Source organism: Indicator indicator, chromosome 1, assembly GCF_027791375.1.
Source record: "Indicator indicator isolate 239-I01 chromosome 1, UM_Iind_1.1, whole genome shotgun sequence".
Taxonomy (NCBI): domain Eukaryota; kingdom Metazoa; phylum Chordata; class Aves; order Piciformes; family Indicatoridae; genus Indicator; species Indicator indicator.
Genome location: NC_072010.1, coordinates 126,788,006 through 126,807,362, shown reverse-complemented (window position 1 = coordinate 126,807,362; position 19,357 = coordinate 126,788,006). Strand labels below are relative to the sequence as shown.

The 19,357-nt window shown below is 38.4% G+C and overlaps 1 protein-coding gene across 1 annotated transcript in view; it reads left to right on the top strand.

The window, feature by feature from the left end:
* The window catches only part of POLA1 (DNA polymerase alpha 1, catalytic subunit), a 229,094-nt gene that overhangs the window by 109,788 nt on the left and 99,949 nt on the right, over window positions 1-19,357 (top strand). The gene's annotated exons all lie outside the window — the stretch shown is intronic.

The window sequence follows — 19,357 nt, the reverse complement described above, 5'->3', positions numbered from 1 at the left end:
CCTATAGTCCAAGGTGATAGGATGTAATATCAAAATCCAGCTTTCTGAAAATAATCAATGAATGATTTCAAATCCTAATTTAGAATTCTCGGTTCAGTCTCAAGTCCAAACAGTCAGTATTTTAATTTTTGTCACTGTGTCAGCATTATTGCAGTTTTCCAGATTTTTAGACAAAAACGTGCAGAATTGATTATCTTAATGCTTGTCAGAAAACCTGAGAAGCCTACCAAATATGCAGATATCAATTTTTCATGTAATAGAAATCTGATTCTCCAATTCAAATTTATGTGTATTATGTTAGATTGTGAAAAGCCCTGTGAAAATTATGTGCAATGCAACAGGAAGGGAAAGGCTATAAACCTTTCTTCACTGTAAATCTTTCTTCATTATGACTGGGAGAAGTAAAACGAGGAGAAAGATAGGTAGCTAATTAATTTTACACAATTTTCCTTTGAGGGAGGCAGTGCAAGAAATCCAAAGTGCCAACAGTAGTAGTTGGCTTTTCATGACATTGTGGGGGGAAAAAAAATGCAATATTTGAAATTTCCATCTTCATACTATCCAAAGTGGTGACTGGTTAAGGATGGGGGGGGTAAATCTGTGACTTTTAAATTATATCCATTTGGTTTGCATCTGTAGTATGCTGAAAGCATCATATTTTGTGAATTGGCAGCTAGCCGTTTTGAGTCAGATTTTCTTAGATCTTCTTATCCTGTTGCCTGCCTGCCTGCCTTTTTTGGTTGTCTAACACTGTCTGATTTCACAGCTTCATACATCGGTTTTGAAGACACTCATAACCTTTGGGGGCTCATAACTTTTGATATACTCGAAAATATAAATTGTGTTTGACAATTTGGCCTGTAAATGAAAGTTTTACCTAATACACAGTGTGGGGTTTTTTTAAATGTTGACAACATATTTTTGCAGACAACAGCTACGAATTATCTGTAGTTTGATACTAAATGTGCATTTTGTATTCTCTTTCTTCTGTATTAATTGTTACTGTAATTGTAGGTAAGTGTTTTCGAAGTTCTTCTCTGAAAATGGTAATGATTTCTGGAGGTGTAAATAGTTCTTTTGAAGGTTTTTGCATCAAAAGGAGTGCAAAACCTTCTTAAAGGATTTAAATTCAGGTAGTGCTTCACAAGGTAGGGATAGATTCCTTTATGTTGAAGGTGGATGGCTTGGACAGGTGAAGTTACCAAAATGTGAGTTCTTGCCTGAGTTTCTTGCAAAGTCCAACTGGCTGCAAAATAACCATTCGGTTGATATTGTTGTACATAATCATATTAAATGCTGCACTGTATGATTAAAAAACATGGCAAAGTAACACGTTTACACAGACTGCTTTGTATAAATAGTTCCTTCTGATTAGTTTTTCTTAGACTGAAATAGGGACATTACAGTAATACACAATGCCATATGCTAAGTAATTTCTGGCATCTGAAGTGCTAGAATATGTGGGCACAGGATGTGCAGTTGTAAACTTGGTGAATGAAAGAAGATAAATAATTTTAAAAAGTGATGGAATGTTTTACTCTGAGGTTTGTTTTGGGGTTGTTTTTTAAGACCAAGCTGTGAAATGTTTTAATATTGAACATTGCAATATGCTTACCTTGTATTATAAACCTATTAAGTATCTTACTACATGGTACATAAAATAATGAAGTGTCCTTCATAAGGAATTTATTTGTCCTTGTAAGTAAAAGCTTTATAAACTCTGTCATATTTTTAGTACTGTGAATTTACTTTTAACCTAGTTGGCTATAATAATAAGGTTTAAAACTGTGATTTGACTGTGGAATATATTCAGACTCTGGAAATGTTGAGGCTATTTTGTTGTAAAAAGTAATTTCCAAATTGCACTGTTTTTCCTTTTTAAAAAAGGGCTTTTCAGTGAATTGGGCAAGTAAACTTTTTTTGTCCTGTTAGCTCTTTGAAAACTCAGATGCTGTGAGTTTTAGTTTATTCCTTTCATCAAGTGCTTGTAGTGACTGTATAACAGCTGGAGTTGAAATTAATCAAATGGGTGTTTACACTAATATATATAATCCTATAAACTATAAAGACACACCCAGAAATAGTATGGCAAAGAACTGCCTGATGCTTATTTAACAGTCTCCTATTGTAGTGGTTGCACCTGAAAGGCACAAAAATTACCAATTTTAGACAGACAAATACATTGTCTTACTTTATCACATTTTTTTTTTTTTTAGCTATCACTGTAGTTTGTGTGTTGGTCAAATGGCACATAATACAAAAAGATAAAATGCAATCATGATTTTTTTTAACATTTAAAATAAAAGAGCTGTCTTTTATGGAAACAACCCTATCAAGAGCCTGATCAACAGCTGATTGAAATGAATAAACTTACTTTTTTTTTTTTTTTTTTAGTGAGCTTTGAATCAGGTTGGTTTTTAAGTGTGGAATATCATTGCATCTTGTTTCCTTTAGCATGTTTAATGTTGTTTTCTTTAGTCTAGTTAATGTTGTTTCTTTTAGTCTATTTAATGTTTAGTCTGTACAAGTGCTTTTGTATATGGCTGTGTAAATTTAGTGCCATAAAAATCCAGAAGTGGAAAATCTTCTTTCCCTTTTTTTGGCATCATGAATAAATAAATACAAGGGTGATATACTTCTTTCCTTAAAAAAGATGCAAATCTAAGTGTGTAAAGAGAATTTTGTACACCTCCCCAACTCACACTGCTTTTGTAAATTACTCATCTTGATATAAAATTTTCTGCAGCCATATTTTGCCATTACACACTGAAATATTTTATATCTGTCATCCTAAACCTATCTACCATTCCTCCAGTATTTCTCAATCTCTTAATGGTATTAACAATACAAATTGTAATCATCTTACACCTAACTGTAAATACATCTCCAAAATGCCATGCAAAGATTTTATTTCTTTTTCAGAAATGCATTATTCTAGGAGAGATTGTTCCTGTTGTGTGCATGCTTTCTTTTTTTTCCCCCCCTTAATTCTGCTTCAGAAGAGCAAATAGATGAAAAGAGAGAGAAACGCTAGCTAATCTAAATTGGGAAATGAAGAGGGCTTTTTTAAGCATGAAAATTTCATCATCTTGTCAGCTGGCAGAATGCCTGCTGTGTGGATTCACAAAGGCTAAGAATTACACTTTCATGAAATTTTCCTCACTAACTGCCCTGGTTAATTTGAAAGATAACCCACTGTTCTAATTCATTCCTCAATTGGGCGGTGCAGGTTTTATCTTTGATCTGACAAAGCATTTGTGTTAATCGTTTTGGCCCTCTACTAGACACTCTTGGGATTGTGCTTTTACAATAAATGTGTCTGTGATAGCTCTTTAGTCTATTATACTTACAATAGATCCATAGAACTGGTAATTAATTCTGTACTGCTTTGGAAATGGGGAAGAATAGGTGTAGCTCTGTCAAGTGCTGCTGGGAAGTTTGTTTAGCTAGTTCATTTTTGAAGTGTTACCCTCAGCCATCAATGAAACATCCATGCTAGGGAATGGGTGAAAGCTGAAATCTGCAAGAATAAATGGGAAAAAAAACCCAACAAACCAAACAACTGACCAGCTTTTGTGCATAAGGAGGGTGTCATTTCATTTATAGTAAGTGGATCTAATGATTATGATGGAAACTGTTTTGTGTTTCCCACTAGAATATTCAAATGCTCATTTTTGAGCACTTGATAAATAAATGCCAACTCTCAGATCCCCTTTTCAAAAGCCCTGTAAAAATCAGCATTCACATACAGAAAATGAATCCCATGTCTTACTCAGCTGGGGAGGTGTTAATTTTGCCAGCTAAAAAGAACTGAATAAACGAGCCCAACATATTGTATATGCCATTTGAACAGTAGCAAAATTCATACTAAATTGGTTGGACTGGGAAGCTGTTGTCCCTGAAGCAGCAGGTTTTTAATCTTGTTCTTTAAATACACACCTCTGGTATTCTTAGGAATGTATTTATAGGCCAAAACCTATCTTTATACAGATACTGTTTAGATGCCGTCTAGTTAAAGAGTATATGGTATCCTTAAATCTTTTCATGTTTTTTCAAACTGCATAAAATGATGCAAATTTCAAAAGGATTTTAGAAAATGTTGGGGAAATAAAAAACCAAAAATATCTTGGTTCAACCTGTCTTGCATTGGTTTTGTTTTACAGTCTTTTTCTACCAGACCGCTGTAACCCGCAGGCAGAAGTGAGTTTGAAGGCTATTGAACACAGCTAAATAACTTTATACTGTTCAGCTGGGAAAATTCAGTGTTCAATAGCCCTCAAAATTTCTCATTTCATACCTGTGGTGGGGTGGTGTACTGCTTGCACATTAGGTCGCAGTATAAAAGCACGTTGACACACTTTTCAAGATGGTTCAATTATTATTTTCTCTATATTTATATATATATATCTTCTGACTGTTGCAGAGAAGTTCTTGGGTTTTGCATTAGAATTTTTTGCCCTTAAAGAAGGTAAAGGATTTATAAACAAGATAATGTTATAAGAGGCAGTAGCATTCACACAGGTTTTGGGATTGCATGGTGTACTTGCTAAAAGGAACAAAGATGACAGGGCTCATTGTGAACCTGGAATATCCCATGCTTCAATCAAGTGTATTGCCCACAACCCACAGGTGTACACCACATGAACAGGTGAAAATATGATTGTAGATGATGGTGATGACTTTTGTCATCATGTTCTTGCAATGGTCATGTGTTGAGAGCTTTTTTATTCTTTGTTTAGTGGATGGGTAGTAAGAAGAAGTTTCTTTGACTTGAGGGAAAGGTAGCACCAACAGTACAATATTTTGTTACTGTGCTAATAGTACTGGAATTATATGGGCCAGAAAACAGGAGGGCTGGAGCACCTCTCCTGTGAGGACAGGCTGAGAGAGTTTGGGTTGTTCAGTTTGGAGAAGAGAAGGCTCCAAGGAGACCTTATTGTGGCCTTCCAGTATCTGAAGGGGCCTTCAAGAAAGCTGGGGAGGGACTTTTAAGGGTGTCAGATAATGATAGGCCTGGGGGAAATGGATCCAAGGTAGAGGAAGGGAGATTTGGATTAGATGTTAGGAAGAAGTTCTTCACCGTAAGGGTGGTGAGACACTGGAACAGGTTGTCCAAAGAGGTGGTAGAAGCCTCATCCCTGGAAGTTTTTAAGGCCAGGCTGGATGTGGCTCTGGGCAACCTGATCTAGTGGAAAGTGTCCCTGTCCGTGGCAGGAGGGTTGGAACTAGATGATCCATGAGGTCCTTCCAACCCTGACAATTCTGTGATTCTGTCATTGTGACACCAGTTAATGTGGTAGGCACAACCAGATACCTAGACTCTGCTGTGGGATTAACTCCAGTGATTATTTTGAGTCCTTCCTGTTTGTATTCAGATGGGTATCTGAGACTTTTCCAAGTCTGAACTTATTATCACTGTCATTGTGGTTTATACATACAGAAACCAAGACATTTATTTTTGGTATTGAAAGCTTCTAAGTCAAGGCAGAATGAAAAGCAATTGGAGTGAAAGATAAAAGATTAATGTGATTCCATTCACAGTTTACTGGGGACCTGAGAAGAGAGGATAGGGAGGCTGCCACTAGATTATCAAGAGCTTTCTCCTCCCCTCCATAGTAGCAATTTCTGATTCTTTCCTTGATTGCTGTTGACAAATAGGTTGTATTTGGAATGCTGTTTTGGCTAACCAGGAGGAAATTAGAAATATCTTTATTATTGAACAGAGCAGTCAGTATTCTGCCCTATAGAAAAGTTACACATCTGTCTGATAGAGTTTATTGAGTAATAAAAGGTAATCCTTTGGTCACCATCTGTAGTGCCTTTTGGGGATGAGTAAGCAGTTATTTGTCACAGCACTCATAGTGTCTATTAACTGGAATTGATTCACTGTTACAGCAACTTCTCCATGATCTGCCCTGTAAAGGAATTGTTTGGTTTAGACTTGGAGCATCAATATGATTTTTAGTGAAGTGTTTCAAAGTAAGGATCGATACATCTTTACAAAGGGTTTAACTCTGCATTGGATTTTACTAGCCCTGGCAATCATGCATCCATCTCACTGATGACTGAGTGAGGCTGAGTGTGACTCTGTGCTCCGAATTTTAGCCACTGGGAAGGAGTGAGCATAAGCAAAGGAGCAATATCTGTTTGGTGTTGATTGTTCCCAATTCTTAGCCCACAGTGTGGTACCTTGTTAGAGAACACCTAATGACACTAGATCTCTCTCTCAGCCCTTTGTAGAAAAGGCTTCCCAGGCTGGCCGCCACATGGAACAGGTTCTAAGAAATGGGGACTGCTTCAATAGAGTAAAACTAACTTTGTAATTTCCTCTGTGGGTAGAATATAGGAATGTAAGGGCTTATTATCACAATAATTTGTCTTCTTAGGCTTCTAAATGGCAGTATTGTGAAGATCATGTCACAGAAAGCGTGCCCAGAGGTAAATATGGTCATGGTTATGATTGCCACCAAGTGTGTAATGTTTACCTAGGTGATTGAATCACTCATATAATAACAAGATGTTGCTGTCCTCAGAGGATTACAGAATGCACTGGCTTTGAAGGTACTCTGTTGGAACTGATCTGTTGCCCCAGTTGAAGCAATGATGAATTTTGGCAACACTTGGAGAGCCTGTTTGTGCTGCGGTGCAGGGATATGGTTGCAGCTTTGTGTAGCTGATCTGACTTTAAACTCACTACAAAGTGTGTAGTTTTAGTATCCCAGTAGCAGTATTTGTTAAGATTCTGTGGCCAAGAATTTAAACTCTTGGGCACATCCCTGCAGCCTATGGAGATGTCTGCCACAACTGCATTACTAACAGTGCCTGACTGAGCTACCTTGAGAGTGAGCAAAAATGTCCTTTGGCTTACTTGGATTGACAGAGGTGCTCTGGATGCTATGCAGCTTTGTGGGATTTGCTTCTTCTGAAACTACTTCAATAACAAATCAGGGATCACAGGAGGATTTGTGACAAATGGGTGATCTTGAAAAGATCAATATTCATCTTTCTTCTTTTTACACTAGTTTTAGGGAGCCATTTTCAATCTCTTCAGGGTTTTGTTATGTTCAATTGAAATTTTTGATGGAAAAGAATCCCACTAGTCTCTAATTAGAGACATTACAAGAAGCAGAACTCCAAATAAACTGATTACGTCTTAAAGTGAGTTTTAAAACCACCAGTTCTGGTGGAATTTTGATACAGTTAATGCCTTATACTACACTAACTTGGAACAATAACTTATTATCAAATAAGATTGTCAATTTTATTCTACAGAAACTTTTAACAGAGAATACATTATAACCAATTTGTTAGGAGATGACACAAGTCAAAGTCTGTTGACCTTGAATAGGTTGGAAAGGACGTTGAGGATCATCTAGTTCCAACCTCCCTGCCATGGGCAGGGACACCTTCCACTAGCCTAGGTTGCTCAAGGCCTCACCCAGCCTGGTTTTGAACACCTCCAGGGAAGGGGCATTCACGACCTCCCTGGACAACCTGTTCTAGTATTTCACCAACCTCACTTTGAAGAATTTCTTCCTTATCTCCAGTCTAAATCTCCCCTCCTCAAGCTTAAAGCCATTGCCCATTGTCCTATCATTACATGTAATGATATGTAAGCAATGCTTACAGTGCTCAAGCATCCTTCAGGAGACACAAAGCTAAAATGTGAAACCGAAGATATCACATTTTCACTGGGCATGGTTCTTTTCACTAGGATAACTTTGACATTCATAACCTAAAAATTAATGTCCTTGTCAGAAATGTTTTCTTAGAAGGCACTAATAATACAGAAATCCCCGGTCCAGTGCTGATATTATTAAGTGAAAATTACTTGCTTTAAGCCTTTTTTAGAAAAAAAACTAAAGTGGGTGCAACTGTGGTAATCAGAGTTGAATTGGCATAGAATCATAGAATGGCTTAGATTGAAAGGGACCTTAGAGATCATCTACTCCAACCTTCCCACCATGAGCAGGGATGCCTCTCAAGTAGATCTTCTACTCAAGGCCTCATCCAGCCTGGCCTTGAACACCCCAGGTAGGAGGCATCTACAACCTCCCTGGGCAGCTTATTGCAGAGTCACACCACCCTCATACTGAAGAACTTCTTCTTAAGACCCAGACTAAACTTGCTCTTTCTCAGCTTAGAACCATTCCCATGTCCTATTGCTAGACACCATCACGAAAAGTCCTTCTCCAGCCTTCCTGTAGGCTCTGGAAGGCAGTAATAAGGTCCCTGCCCTGGAATCTTCTCTTCTCTAGGCTACACATTGGATACTACATTCAGGTGAAAACCTCTTTAGGAGCACAGCTTTACTATTTACTGACTCCTGTAAGGTTCTGCAGTTGATCACCCTGACTCCCCCAGTAAGCATCCAAAGCAGTTATTTTCTAATGCCTGAGAAAACAGAAACCCACTTGCATAGCTCTAAGGTTTTTCACATACAGAACTTCCAGGAAGCAAGCTGAAAGGTCTGAACTACCCATCTGATCCTTGACTGCTTACATCCATTTTCCAGTATTTGGCTGCACCAAATACTGAATAACATCAAGTACTAAACAGGTGTTTAAGTTGAATTTAAGTCTTTCAAATGGTCTCTGAACTACAGAGCTTCTATGCGATGAGATTTTGAACAACGAGAATCATTTCTGTTGAGGAACACCTCATTTAATTTTTCTGAGAGTACTTTACCAAGAAATAGAGCAGCAACTAACCATTACTGCAAGGATTTTGTGACAATTTTAACTGCTTTAAACCAGAAAAAATGAAAATGCTTCTTTTAACATCTCAGAGTGGGAGAAAAATAGACACCTTCAAGACCCATTCCCACTATACCAAGGCAAAGCATGGTGAAGAAAAAATAGATATTTTTCATGTATGCCCTTTGTCATCTCACAATCCCCATGGTTTTCTTATTCAGTAATCTGCAGGATGGTGGATTATTAAAGGCAGCATCAAATGAAAAGTTTTGCAAAGTATCAAAAATGTGTTTGTTTCCCAAACACTCTTACATTTTATTTAAAGCTTTCTATTAAAGCCAAAGGCAGGCTCATAGTAAAGACTAGAAACTTTAGGACAGGCATCTTAGGATTTCTTACATTTATCACATATTTTGTTCTTTTATATGAGAAGACCCTAGGGGGACCTTAGAGCAATACCTGAAGAGATCCTACAGGAACACGAGAGAGGGACTTTTTATAAGGGTGTCTGGCAACAGGACAAGGGAAAATGGTTTGAAGCTGAGGGAGGGTGGGTTTAGACTGGATTTTAGGAAGAAGATCTTCAATAGAAAAGTGGTGGGACTCTGGAATAAGCTTCTTGGGGAGGTTGTGGATGCCTCCTACCTGGGGGTGTTCAAGGCCAGGTTGGATGAGGCCTTGAGCAGCTGAGTCTAGTTGAGAGGTGTCCCTGCCCATGGTGGGGAGGTTGGAGTAGATGATCTCTAGACTCCCTTCCAATCTGAGCCATTCTGTGATTCTGAAGAGTCCTTGAAGCTTCTCAGTCATGCTGGCTAGATTTGTCTTCAGATTGTATTTCGTTTTGTGGCAGGGGCTGATGGACTTTCCTCCTACTTTTTACTGGCCATTAATTACTCTATTACTTTTGTTCATATAAATATGGGGTGGGGGGTTACAGTCTCTTTTTTTTTTCCTGTAAATGGAGCCTGCTGCTGGTTTTTTCCTGGCTCCCCAGCACAAGAGAGACAGGGATCTACTGGAGAGAGTCCAATGGAGAGTTACACAGATGTTTGCAGGACATGGACATCTCTTCTGTGAAGAGAGATTGAGAGACTTGGGGCTGTTTAGTCTTGAGAAGAGAAGGCTGAGAGGGGATCTTACCGACATCTATAAATATCTGAGGGGTGGGAGTCAAGATGAAGGTGCCAGTGATAGGACAATAACAGGTACAAGCTAGAACACAGGAAATTCCACCTCAACGTGAGGAGACACTTTATGGTGAGGGTGACAGAGCACTGGAGCAGGCTGCCCAGAGAGGTGGTGAAATCTCCTTCTCTGGAGACTTTAACGTGGATGCATTCCTGTGCATCCTTAGGTCAACTTGCCTTGGCAGGGGGGTTGGACTCGATGATCTCTGGAGGTCCTTTCCAACCCCTAACATTGTGTGATTCTGTGACTTTTCTTGTCTTCATAGACAGCACATGTTAGAGAGCATATTTGTAATAACGTGCTTGCCTTTCCTAATGAGAACATGCCCAGGATAGTGATAGTCTTCCTTTTAGCTGCATTTGATGGAAGCTTCTGTATTAATGCCTTCAGTTTGGATTATGCATGTTTTTAATGTCTTAAGATGTTTGCATTAGCAACACTTAATTTCTGTACTCTGCCATGAATGTGAAGCATTTAGCATTGTGCATATTTTACAGTGGCTATGTCATAATTGTTGTTTAAATTTTTAGAAGTTACTGGATTTGCAAGTAGTATCTGCAAGGACAAAATAGGAGGTGGAGTCAAGTGGAAGTGTATCCTCATCAATTCTGCAGTCAGCCCCCCCATTCCTCTGAGTGCAAGGCAACCCAGCTGTGAGGATTGCTGGTCACACTCTCATCACAGAGAGAGAAAGAGAGGAGGGGAGAGAGAGAGAAAGAGAGAGAGAGAAAATTAACAAGACAAAATTCCTTTCTATCAATCCTGGCTTTACACAAATTCAGACTTCTAAGTTCCCATACGTGAGAGTGTAACTTAATTTCCAAATTACATGATGAAAGCACATCTGTCCCAAAATTAATACCTCTTGAGAATATCATAATTGTATATACTGAAAATAATTAGTATCTGTAATTTGCAAGTCATAAATGTCTAATTTTTAGCGAAGTTGTTTGTTTCCATTTAAGATAAATTCTCAATTTAATATCCAAAGCAACATTCTCCTATACCACAAAGGGGCCAGAAATGTTTAAAAACACAGAACCCCCTCACCACCCCCAAAACACAGAGACACCAAATGGCATATGCTGAATTCTGTTGCAGAATATAACATTAGATTTCTGCAAGAACTTTGTAATTACTGTAATCATTTTTATTGGATGAAATGTTTTTGGTTTTTTCTCATACTGAGCAATTCATACTTGTGGTGTCTTTAGGAATTACACACCCCCACATCCCCCGACATAAATTATGGAGAATTACCCCCAAAATAAATCACCAGACTAGCTCAAAAGGTGTGGAAGCAAATGAAGCTATACTTACAAGCAAACTAAAATCTAGAAATATGAAATGCAATGAATATATACAAAATATGTATATTTACATATATTTATAGGTCAGGAACATCCCAAGAACCCCCTCTTGAATTGTTCCCCAGGCCCCTCTGGATAGTCCAGGGGGGCTGGTTGTAGCCTCCCCTCTGATAGTCCCCTTCACCTCCTCCCCCCTGTATCTTACAGAGTCTAAACAGATGACAGTTCAGCTCATATGCAAGGTCAGGAAAGAGATAAGGGAGCAATGCATAACCAGAGAGAAGTGAAAAAGAGACAGAATAATTTATGCAACTAACTTTCATCCCAGTCTGCATGCAAATGGAATTATATAGACATATCTATGTTACTATTTTGCATCCAATGGCTAACTTATTTACCTTTTACTCACAGATGTCCAGAAAGTTCCTATTCTTTGTTTATAGATAGGAAACTGAGCTAAGCTACCATCTCCAAAGCATAACAGTACTGGATGGTCTCACAATAGAACTAGCAGGTACCAAGCTTCCAACTGACCACCTATGAAGTGCAAAGCTTGGATGTACAGTTTGAATTCTGTAGGATTTCTCTTTTGTGTGTGTGTATGAGTAATGGCATTAATACAGCTAGTTAGAAATGTTAGATTGTCATCCACTAGTTAATCTAGTGTTGGTGGTGCTTTTTCACACTGTTCTTTAGTATTTGCATGTGGTTTTTCATGCTCATTTGAAGGAAGCAATTAATCAAATTCCCCCTCCCTCCTATTGCTACCTCTTTTTCTCTCTGTTGTCTACCTCTTTTTCTCTGTCGTCTGTCTCTCTTTTTCTCTTTGTCTGCCTCTTTGTCATCTACCTCTCTTTTTCTCTCTATCATCTGCCTCTCTTTCTCTCTTTGTCATCTACCTCTCTTTTTCTCTCTATCATCTGCCTCTCTTTCTCTCTTTTTCATCTACCTCTCTTTTTCTCTGTCATCTGCCTCTCTTTCTCTCTTTGTCATCTACCTCTCTTTTTCTCTCTATCATCTGCCTCTCTTTCTCTCTTTGTCATCTACCTCTCTTTTTCTCTCTGTCATCTGCCTCTCTTTTTCTCACTGTGATAAGGCATCAGCATTTATACTGTCTTGTTCCTTTAACGGGGCACCTTTAGGGGATCACTTTGTTAGGTTTTTGGGTTGTTGGGTTTGGGGTTTTTTTGTTTGAGTTTTGTTTTCTTGGGTTTGGTTTTGTTTTCCTTTTTTAACCCAATCAGTGAAGTAGCAATAATGCAGTTAACTGAATTGTGATATGGTCCTTGAGAGTTTCCTGACTAATTAAACATAAGGTAATTATTTTAAGATCAAACACCCCTGCTCCCTCTCCAATGCCATAAGTGAAAGAGACTGAAATACTTTGTAGGGAATTTGTAATTAAGATTCAGTATGATCTGACTTGTCTTTGGAGGCTTCCCAACAAGAGTGAGTCAGGCATCTTGAGGACTTAGAATTAACAAAATAAGCCTACTTTGTCTGCCAAGAAATGGTGAGGGCTTGCTTCAATATTTTTTTCTCAATCTTTTCTACTGAGTCCATTTGTGAATAGTTCTGTGGCAAGACGCCACTCAGTATCTGGTATCATTCAGAAAAGAGCCTGACTACCTGTTTGAGTGGCATCTGAGATTGTAGTGAAAACAAGGAAAATGGTGTAGGAGCAATTACAAGCCTTCATAATATTTAGTGTCTATATAAATTAAACCAGTGCCTTTCTAAATAGAGATCTGTGCATGAGAAGTCAGCATCACAACCAAGGCTTAGGTGGAGTCTGTTTGACTGCAGGCCTGTTCTGTTTCAAGATGCAAGACATCTAGACATATGGAGAAGAGCAGACCCTAGGGGAGACCTTATAGCAGCCTTCTGGTACCTGAAGTGGGCCTATAAGAAAGGGTTTTCCTTGTGAAAAGAACACTGAACACCAAAATGTACTGGATGAGAGAAAGTCTGAAGGATTGTTCCAGTAGCAAGCAATTTCTGGGCAAGAGTTGACACTGTTGGTTTGGGACTAATCTGAAAGGGCTGCCCGAAAGGACAATGTAGAGAGGTTGGTGCTGGTCTTTCCTAATAGGTAATTAGTGGTGCAACAGGGGGGAATGGCCTCAAACTGCACCAGGGAAGGTTTAGGCTGGACGTTAGGAAACATTTTTCACTGCAAGGGTGTTTAAGCATTGGAACAATGTGCCCAGGGGTTGGTTGAGTCACCATCTCTGGATGTGTTTAAAGGTGGTTTAGATGCTGTTTAGTGATACGGTTTAGTGGTGATCTTGGTAGAGTAGGGTTAATGGTTGGACCTGATGGTCTCAAGGGTCTTTTCCAACCTGAATCATTCTGTGTTCAGTGAAGAGATGAGGACCAGCAAGAAGTGTAAACTTACCCACTTCCTTGGCGGGAGAGTGTGGGAACTCTGGAAGATGCCTTTTTGATGTCATCTTGCTGCTTTTAGCTGAAAGTTTAACAGCTTCACTTGCATCAGGAGAGCAGTTAAAACCCAAGTTAAAATTACTGAGATTCAAATCAAGATTTCCTAGTCTAGGAAAGAGGAAGAGGTTGGTAGTATTCCAGTTAGGGGAGTGAATCACTACATTGCAGTGTATTTGGTCCCAGAAAACTGAGTCCTCAGATAACTGTGGACAGTTGATTGGTAGGGGGAAAAAATGTGCCTGCTAACAAAGGAGAAGCTTATGGACTATCTTTTAGTGGTTTACTAAAACATCACTCCCCTGTTCATTACTTTGAAGATACTTCAGGTACTTTGTTTGCAGGTGATCTGTAAAGGGAGGGCCTCAACCTTTGAACTCAAGGGCTTTAAAACTAATAATTTAAAAATTACCACTGCTTAATTATTTTAAGATTTGACTTTTGATGCTAAAAGAACAAAAATAATACTCTGAGCTCTGGATTCATCGGAGGAAATAAATGGCTTTTTCTGACACATTAGCTACATGGGTTAGGAAAGAATCTGCACAAAGGCTCCCTTTGGACTATGGAGGTTGGTAATAACTGTACAAGTGTTACACATTTAATGAGTGAGCGTGTCTGACCTGACTTTTTGGGCGAAAGTCAGTTTCACAGAATGATAGGGGTTGGAAGGGACCTGCAGAGATCGAGCCCAACCCAGCTCCCAAAGCAGGATCACATAGGGCAGGCCACACAGGAACGCATCCAGGCAGGTTTGGAAACTCTCAAAAGAAGACCGCACAGCTTCTCTGGGCAGCCTGTTCCAGTGCTCCATCACCCTCACTGTAAAGGGTCTCCTTGTGCTGAGGTGGAACCTCCTGTGTTCTAGCTTTATTATTGATTGTCCTGTCACTAGGCACCACCAAAAAGAGCCTGGCACCTTCATCTTGACACCCACCCCTCAAATATTTATAAATGTTGATAAGATCCCCTCTCATCCTTCTCTTCTCCAGACTAAACAATCCCAGGTCTCTCAGTCTCTCTTCATAGCAGAGATGTTCCAGTCTCCCAGTCATCCTCATTGGACTCTCTCCAGCAGATTCCTGTTTCTCTTGAATTGGGGAACCCAGAACTTGACACAGTATTCCAGATGTGGTCTCACCAGGGCACAAGTTCTTCAGAAGAAACCTGTAAAATGTTTGTCTTCTTGGACAAGGCTGTCTTACCTTCATGAGATACTAGGACAAACAACTTCTGTTGTTCCGCCTTCTGGTCTGTATTGTTGCTGTATTGTGACTACTCAGTTGAGATCTTCCACAATTTACTGTTTCAAGAGTGTTGTTATTCACGATAGCTGCCATCTCTACATTCCTTTCCCCCCCCTTTCCCTCCTTTTCCCCCCTCTTTCCCCTCCTTTTTTCCTGTTTTGGTTTTTTCTTCTTTTCATTTCCTCCCCCCGTTTTTTCTATTTTTCTTTTTTTTTTCCCGTTTTTCTTTTCTGCCATTTTCTTCTTCCCTTTTCTCTCCTTTTCCCTTTTCTTTTTCTCTTTTTTTTTTTTTGTCTGAACAGGAAAGTATTAAGAAAACTATTCTGACCCAGAAAGTTGAGAAGTTACAGGATAGTAGCCAAATGGCAGAAAAATCCTCCTGTTTATCCAGAATATAACACATCTACTTAAGGGAAGCTGTGCTTAATACTGACAGGTTACTTTTCTAGGTGTCTCTTACTGAATAATTACTTTGTTTCATTGCCTGAAGTAAAATGTAGACGCCAGGGTGGTATCTTTTTAGTTGTTGGGGTTTTTTTAACCCAGCAGCCATTGCTTTTACATCTTTCACAAGAAAAAGAGGAGAATGCGTTTTCCTTGAACTTAACAGTTTGGGCAATTTTCTGTAATCCAGTAAATACAAATTGTACCCTGATTACCCATCTATGCCTGTCAAGTGAATTTTAATGGATGAATGAATGAGTCAAATCCTGCGCATGGAAATACACAAATATGCAAAATATGGGTCTAATTACAAGGCTGCTGAATTTACAGGAGGTCAGGTAAACAAGGCGCTGTGTAATGATTATTAATTGTTAATAATGCCTTTGACAAATACATTTCTGCTCTGAACACCTAACATTTTTGCCTTTTTAGTTACATGAAGCAGCCAAAGTGATCAGCTATTTAGATAAAACAAAAGATATTATTTTCTCCCTTCTTTCTTCTACCTCACCTCCATAATCACTAATTATTTCTGACTAGTGGGAAGGATACTTTTCTGAAAAAGGAAAAGTATATTTGTGTGTAAAAGTTGCAGAAATCCATTAACATTCATTCATTGAATAAATAAGTAGGTAACTTTTTTCCTCATAAGGTAGTAGAAGGAGCACAGAACCTCCTACAGTCTGTTGTCTTGTGTGATGGAGAAGAGACGTATTGTCTCTTTCATAGTTATCCTGTGAAACTAATTTTTTATTAAAAGTGCTCAGTCTGTCCTGCCTTAAGTTTGTTGCTCTTCACCCTCACCCATGTACCTTTTAAACTCACATGCTTCTTTTCTCCTGTCTTTTAGTCCACTGTAAATGTTTTGTCATATGGCTGTAAGAGGAAGGGAGAGTGAGGTGTCCCTGCCCATGGCAGGGGGTTGGAACTAGATGATCCTTGTGGTTCCTTCCAACCCTGACTGATTCTGTGATTCTATAAACAAGACTGAAATGGGAAATATGAGGTTCTGTTGTTAAATGAAATAAACCAAAACATGCAAGTGCAAATTTACTTTCTTTGCTAGGTATATATTATTATACTGGGTTGTAAAGTTGTATGAACAGTTACCTTGAACAGGAATGGTGAGGGAAGTTGCAGGAAGAAATAACTATAATACATTTTATAGTTTTGCCTGAAATTTTTCTCTGGTTTTGCAAGTAGTCCTCACCCATTACAAACTGTGCAGCAGCCCTAACTTTAGCAGGAGCACTCATTTTCTGTAGCACTGCCACAGTCACAAAATGACAGATTCTGAAGATGAAACAAGCTTTAAACCTCCTGAGGAATTAAATAACTTGAGTTTGGTTTAAATACTGAGAAAAATGTTCGGTCTTTTTTGCTCATTAGGTCTTTGCAGCCCCAAAACGTAGACTAAGCATTAACCTATAAACAAAGATGTTTTAATTAATGAAGTGATTTTCCCAGTGCAGTGATATCCTCTGATGTTAGCTGGATGCTTAATGATTCAAGGCACTCCCTGAGAGACAAATATTTTCAATAAAACTTTTTGCAGGAGATGCAGATTCCTATTTAGTGGCTGACTTCTCTGCTAAAACTGTTTTCATCTTTATGACTGCACAAGTCCACTACAGGTCCAGCTTCTGTATGGCACTTTGTGACAAGGACTTCCAAAGGCTATTTGATAGTTTGGGGGGGGTTTTATTGGTATGGTTTTTGTCATCTTTTCAGCTTCACTGAAATTCTATTTTGAATTGCAAAGAAAGGTAAAGAAAACAAGTTTATCATCTGTATATTTCATTGTCCGCATTGCTAGGCTTTCTTTTGTCAGCTTCTGTTTTCATTGACTGTCTTTTGCACCCCTTTTATTCCTCTTTTGCCATGATAATGGTGGCAAAACTAAGTATCAGCAGGCGCCGATGTTCACTGATGTGAACTGTGGTTTTGATGGGTACACAAAGGCTATAGCTATTTATCAAAATCCTTTTCATCCTCTGCGTTTCTCAATATTCAAGCACGGAATTGCTTCATGTAGATTTTCAGCACTGGAGCTGATCAAACTTCTGGCAGCTACTGTATTAAACACACATCCACTTATATTAATCCTGAGAATTTGTAATAAAAAGCTTTCTTTCAACAAGTTAAACTTTGCCTTTTTTATGCCACGTTTATTTAGTTTTTGTAACATGCCTGTGGTCCCTCTCAGACTACTCTTAATTTTAAAAACTCTTAGTAGAAAGTGATGCTGTTTCAGACTGTATCTGGTATGTTTATAACCACTGAAAGATTTATTGTGTCATCCTTTCTCTTTAATTATTTTTAGAGCACGTTTTGTTGCTGTTCTTTGCATTGGTTTCTTCTCTCTGTTTTCAGTGATGCGCCTAGGATTGCAGATAGCATTTTAAGCAAGGCCTCTCCGCTGCCTTTATACAGAGAAATGATTACTTCTAGTCCTTTGTTCAGTTTTTTTTCCTCTGCTTCTTTCTTCTCATTCACTTTTCCTTTTTGATTAGTGTATTATTTTAGCATAATTTTTGCCTTTCAGCGTCAGTCTCTCACTGTGAGTTAACATTTATCATTCTCACATCTCTCCTCCCTCCCTCCTTCCCCGATATAGCCAATATCATCTGCGCTGGTTTTTCTATTTCTGCTCTTCCATAACTTTGTGTTTTTCATGTTGCATTTCTGAATCTTTCCTATTTTCCACTCTTGTAAGAACTTCTTCCAATTTGTATGTAACTGGCACCTAAACAGTTTCTATTGTTGATTGTTTTGGCTCTGAACAGCAAGCCTGGATGGCAAACAGCCTTACAAGCTTAGCAGAGGCTAAACTTTTCCATCTTCCAACATGAGGAGCTCTCAATTCTGATATGAATTATTTGTCTTTTCTCCTCCCTCAGCAAGTCTGGATTCTTGCTAGCAAAGTGAGTTTATTTGGGTCAAGCTGACCTCCAAGATCCCAGACGTTTTGTTCTTTGGGGTTTTCGTAAGCATCTAATTCTTACCTTTTAATATTGCTCTTTTATACTATGAAACTAATATCAGTAGGTAGACTCTGTTTAGCTTAGTTTTGTTACTTTCTGTAAATTATTTAAATTATTACTCTTTTCACTGTTTTAAAAGTAACTCTTGAGTGTTTGCATATCCCAGAGACCATTTGGTAATTCAGAAGTTTCTATTTTACAACCAGAAATGAAAGAAAGTATGACTACATAATTTGATCACTTGGATCAGGCTTGGGGCATTGGTTGGATTTTGGAGTTTGAGTGGATTTTTATTTTTGGTCCACTGTTTTTTTTTACCAAGGTAAAGGCATATGGTGCATTGGTAGTGATACATTTTTATTTTTATTCTCCTTCAACTTTCATGCATATTGATAAGTTCAGTTTGTTTTGCAAACACTTCCTAATGCTATAATATGTTTTCCCATATCTCCCTTCTGAAATTTTTTCCCTGTTATTGATTGAAGATTCAATTGAGAAATGTGTTTAGAACCCTGCTTTCCGTGGTAATCATAGAAGTCAGTGGGAAGACAAGAAAATTGTATTGAAAGAAATTGTGTGCGTGTGTGTTTTGTGTTTCAGCATAGATTATCTCTGCCAAAATAATAGCTGTCATTTTGTTCTTCTTATATTAGTGGCCTGTAGCTTACTACTACCCCTTTTGCCTTGCTTTTGTCCATTTGTCTATTTGTGAGCAGGCAAAAAAAAAAAAAGAAAAATGATAAAAAAGAATTGTGAAGGGCCATAATTTGGGGGCTTTATTATGCTAATAAAATCAATATTTTGTTATCTATTTAAATTTAATATTCCAAGATGGTGACCTCACTCTACCCTAGTATCAAAGCTGCAGACCTTAACATTCGGTGACTTTGAAACTTGAGTTCTGTTTAGAATTTCATGTCATTCCTGTCACGGGAGAAAAAAGATGGAAAATGTATACGCTTGAGCCTATAGGACTTCCTGCAGTGCTTATTAATCCTTTATGGATCATTTGAAATGTTTCTAGTTTATTTAAGCTTTGCTGCTTG